Genomic DNA, 5,641 nt, shown 5'->3' on the forward strand with positions numbered 1-5,641 from the left:
GATGGGGAAATGGTCATTTTCCTCAAAGCACAGTGTCACAGCACTACTGCATCTACCACATGCTCCCAGCTGTAGCCAGCACACTATGAAGTGTATATCTACGTTGTTTTTTTTTTTACAGAGACCGATCCTCCTCCGTTGTGTGGCTTCACGAGGCATAGAAATATAGGCCACCTGAGCGTGCATGCCACGGTAGGAAGCTGTGCAGAAGTGATCTTGTTATTTCTCTCGAGAGGCTGGCTTTCCACTGCGGTTTGGCCTCTGTGGTTTCAGACCGTGTGCATGCCGAGCGCGTTCTGTTATGTAACAGACGCCCCAGCGCTGGCCCTCGCTCACCGCACCTGAAGGGGAAGGCCTGGCTGACAGGGTGACTCGGGGACAGAGTCCCTCCATCAGAATTCTCTTTAAATGAGATTAGAAAACTTTAACATTGAAAACATTCACAATAAAATTAAATTCTACCTCAGAGTAAAATGGAAATCATTTTAATGAAGATCCGCCGTTCCGCTTCTTTAAGGATTTAGGGTCTGAATTCGGAGCATCGTCCCCCTCGATGTCGATTATTGTTCCCGTCTCAACCCCCCCGCAGAGCAGCAGGAGGGGCGCCCACCAGGCCACGTGCTCCCATTGCCCAGCTGCTGCCCCAGGTGCGAGCTGTCGCCCTGCAAAGACCACAGAGAACAGAGCCGCGAGGCAGGTGCCTGGGCGGGAGCTGTGGGAGCAGTGGCCCTGCCCCCAGGAGGTGAGATGGCTGGATTTCTGTCTGAACCAGAAACCAAGTCCTGTGGCAAGTCACTGAGATTTTGAGCTGACTGCCAACAGCAAGAGAAAAGAAATAGACCTGAAAACAGAATCAGATTTCAACAATAGATTTCAATACCCCGTTTTCAATGATAGAGCAACTTAGAATAAAACCAACGTGGAAAGACACTAGAACAACACTGTACATCAACTACCCTCGAGACGCCCAGCGCGCTCCACCTAACAGAGCAAACGACACGTTCCTCATGCTTTTAATTTTCTTTTTAATTATAGGGAGGGAGGGAGAGGGAGAGGGAGAAAAAGAGGGAGAGGGAGAGGGAGAGGGAGAGGGAGGGAGGGAGGGAAACATCCATGAGAATCATTGATCGGTTGCCTTTTACACACCCCACACTAGGGATCGAGCTCACAACCCGGGCATGTGCCCTGACCAGGAATCAGACTGTGACTTCCTGGTTCACAGGTCGACGCTCAACCACTGAGCCACACCAGCCGGGCTGAACTACACATTCTTCACACGTTAAGCGCCCAGACTGTTTTGTCTTCCGGACAGAAAGTATAGTGTCAGTCACCGGTGACTGACATGGCGCTTAACGTGTTAAGTGCAAACACAACACACTCCACGTGCCAATCTCAGCCATGGTGCGAGACACTGCACACCTACCAGAACGGCTGCCCTTCGGGAGAGGATGTGGAGGAATAGGAAGCTTCCTGCATGCTGGGGGGGGGGGGGGGAGCTGCCAGTTCTTTAGGTAAATCGTCACGTGACTCAGAAACTCCACCTCCATGTGCGCCCCCAAGAGGACAGGGAACGGATGTCCACGGAAAACTTGGGTGCGGATGTTCTTAGCATGTTACTCAGAACAAAATGTGGAGACAACCCTGGTGTCTACTCACCACGAATGAATAGATCCAGGATGTACTAGTGCACCGGTTAACAATGCGGATTTTGTAATCAAAGAAAACACGATAATTTCAAGAGAAACATCAAAAGTGCTTTGTTCAAAGTAATGTCCATCGCTAGCTACACATTCCCCCATCTTTCAGGTAATTTGTGGAGACTGTCCCAATAGAACTTTTCTTGTTTTGAGGCAAACCGTTCAGGACCCAATTTTCCAGTTCATGTATGTTTTGAAGTGCTGCTCAGAAAGTGCGTGTGCCATCGATCGGAACAAGTGGGAATCTGAGGGAGCAAGGTCTGGTGAATACGGCGGGTGGGTTCATACTTCCCAGGCAAGATCTTTTAACGTGTCCTTCACTGGGTTTGAAGTGTGTGATGGTGCGTCATCATGAAGCAAAATTATTTTGCCGTGTCTTCTGGCCCATTCTGGTGGTTTTACGATCAAGGCGTGGTTCAAATTGATTTTTTGTTGTCGGTGGCCATCAGTATTAACGGTTTCACCTGGTGTTAGAAGCTCATAATCCACCACACCTTCCTGATCCCACCAATCCCAGAGCATTGTCTTCTTCTTTTTTTTTTTTATATATTTTATTGATTTTAGAGAGGAAAGGAGAGGGGGAGAGAGAAACATCAATGATGAGAGAGAATCATTGATTGGCTGCCTCCTGCACGCCCCCCGCTGGGTGGTGGACCTGGATCAACCCATGATTTTGTGCGTTTGGGATTCTCAGAATAAATCCACTTTTCATCGCCAGTCACAATTCGATGCAAAAAAGACTTTCTTTCCGGCCGTTGAAGCAACATTTTACTGACGATTTTTCGGTTTTCCATTTGTCTTTCGTTCAGTTGATGTGGCACCCATTTTCCTTCCTTTAAAATCTTTCCCATTGCTTGTAAACGATCAGAAATTGTTTGCTGAGCAACGTTTCATCTTTCTGCAAGTTGTTTTTCAGTTTGACACGCATCTTCATCCAGTAATGCTTGTAATTGTTGGTCTTCAAACTTTTTCAGTTGACCTGGACGTTCTTTGTCTTTCACATTGAAATCATCACTTTTAAAACGTTGAAACCCGTGGTCACAAGTATCTTGAGATGGAGCATGTTCACCATAAGCTTCCCGAAGTATTGAGTAGCAATTTTTTTCAAAATAAAGTAATGAATTAAAACTTCCCACAAACGCTCGTTTTGGGGCACAAAATTTAACATTTTTAAGCGTAAAAATATCTATGATGTTAACACCTTCAGAAAATTTGACATGTGAAGTTTTGAAGCTTATTGTCAATACAAAATAACATACATGTCAAATCGCATGTATATCAACAGATGTGTAACTCCATCTAGTGAAAAAAATCCGCATTATTAACCGGTACACCTGGTATAGCCACACTGGGGGATACTATGTAGCAACAAAAAGAAATGGACCAGGAGAGATGCTACAATACGGATTAACCTAGAAAACACTGTGTCAAGTGAAAGAAGCCAGTCATGAAAGGCAACATTGTTACAGCCTATATAATAAAAGCCTAATATGCTAAGTGTCTGGTCCTCTGTTCAACCAATCAAAGTGTAATATGCTAATGATATGCTAAGGCTGCTCAACTGCTCGCTATGATGTGCACTGACCACCAGGGGCAGGCGCTCCAACCAGTAGGTTAGCTTGCTGCTGGGGTCCGGCCAATTGGGACTGAGTGAGGCGGGCTGGACACACCCTAGAGCGCTCCTGCGGCCATTCCCCAGCCCCGATCGTGCACCAGTGGGGTTCTTTGGCCTGGCCTGCATCCTCTCACAATCCAGGACCCCTTAGGGAATGTTGGAAAGCCAGTTTCGGCCCAATCCGCAGGCCAGGCCGAGGGACCCCATTGGTGCATGAATTTGTGCACCAGGCTCTGGTGTTGTATAATTCAGTATAAGCAAAGTCCAGTACTGGCTAGTCTGTAGCGACAAGAAGCACTGTGTTGGGGAAGAGGGGGGTGGAGTGGAAAACGGGGAGCAACTGCGATGCGTATGAGGTTCTTTTCTGGGATGAAGATGGGTGGCGGTGACAATGGCACAACTCTGGGAATAACCCCAAACTGTTGACCTGCACACTTCACCACTCACCGTGGACAGCCAGCCTGCAGTGCCCTGCACAGGTGACTTATCCTGTTCTCCTGGGAAGAGTGACAATGCCTCCTGGGAAGAGAGTGACAATGCATTTCGGGAGCTGAATTCCAATTCAGTGTAAGCCTCCCAGTGCACCCTGCTCTCTCACAGTGCGTGGCTTTCACGTCGCCCCGTGGGTGCTGGGAAGCAGGGGTGGGGTCCCGGCTCAGCACGGGCAGAGGGACCCGGGAGGAAGCAGATCTGAGATGGTTACGCTAAGACTTTAGGGAAGTGACTCGTGAGTGGGGCCTCGGAGGAGGAACAGAAATTCATGGGAAACCGATCCAGTCTCCTCCTTCCCACACATCCAAGCGCAGCCAGGTCCCGACTCTCCCGTTGGGGAAAATCGTGACCATTTCCTGGGTGTGCGGTTCGCCCAGGACAGGCCGGCCCCTCGGTCCCGGGGTCAGGCGCGGGGACCCTCCTTCCAGCTGCACGGCGTCGGCAGCGTGGGGAGGCCCCGTCAGTGTCTGTCCCGCAGGTTCCCTCGTGTCCCCACCTGCACGCCCTGCTGGGCGGCTCCCTGGGCGTGGCCTTGGCTCACTGCTCGGGATCCCACTGGTCCTGGGCACCCAGGGTCGTCTCAGCATCGCCTTTTTGGTGGCGGACCCTCTTCCATCCGGTTCAGAGGCCTGGCGGCCGCTGCTCACCTCCCTAGTGGCCGGGCCGTGCTCCTGGCTCTGGGAGCCGCGAGGATGACTCCAAGGGAGCCTCCCTCTTTTCCACCAGTTTCCCCAGAACGGAAGCTGCCGCTGGACCCCGGGGCTGTGCACACGCAGGCGCAGTTGGGATCCCGGCGCCCAGCAGGGGGTCTGTGTGGCTCGGCGGCCCTTCCTTGATCCCCTTTCCTGTCCAATTGGTCGGTCCAGCTGCCTCGAGTCCCACTCTGCTTGTCCTGGGCCAGCAGCCTCCACGCCATGGACAGGACAACTGTCCACTTCCCTTGAGAGCAATGTTCCAACCTGCCTGGTGGGCCCTTCACTGAACCGCGAGCCCGGTCTCGGGTCAGGGTGAGGACAGCTGCCCCAAGCCCCAGCCAGCGCTTAGACTCTCAACCTTCCTAACGCCGCGACCCTTTCATACAGCTCATGTGGTGGTGACTCCCAACCATAAAATTATTTTCATTGCTACTTCATAATTGTAATGTTGCTACTGTTATGAATCGTCATGTAAATATCTGATATGCAGGATGTTTCTTCAGGGGTCGCGACCCACAGGTTGAGAATCACTGGCTTAGAGCCTGCTGGGCGGATGTGGGGGATGTTATTCAACCACCAGGGGTCCAGAACTGCCCCCACGCCAATGGAGCTTCTGGCCAGAAACAGCCCCATCAGACAGGGGCCAGGGGAGTACGGTACACGGGGAGCCGTGACGGGCAGGCTGGGAGGAAACCCCTCCAGGCTGGAGCTTCTGAGAACAAGAGGGAAAGGAGCCAGCCGGGCAGGGTTCTGGGGGGCACAGTTCTGGGGGACGGGCACGCCCAACAGGCCGGGTGCTGGGGCTGCGGGGGAGCCAGGAGGGGCCCAGACGACATGGAGACTGGCACACAACACAGAGTATGAAAGATGCGAGCTTTTTATTCACTCGTGTCACCGCCAATAAAATGAGAGCTAGCATTTGGAAAACCCCCCTGTAAAACACAGGTTTTACCATGAAGATGTATTTCACGGGGTATTTCAATATGCACTTAACACACACACACTAAGCACACTCAAACCCTGTCCCATCGAAGCACACACATGGAAATAACACTTTTCACAGCGGAGTATTTACAATGGAGGCTGATGAGAAAGCAGTTCCGTGTTTGGCGTTCTCTCTCCATCCCGCCCCCCCCCCCCCC

This window comes from Myotis brandtii, unplaced genomic scaffold, assembly GCF_000412655.1.
Source record: "Myotis brandtii unplaced genomic scaffold, ASM41265v1 scaffold1077, whole genome shotgun sequence".
In the NCBI taxonomy this organism is placed as follows: domain Eukaryota; kingdom Metazoa; phylum Chordata; class Mammalia; order Chiroptera; family Vespertilionidae; genus Myotis; species Myotis brandtii.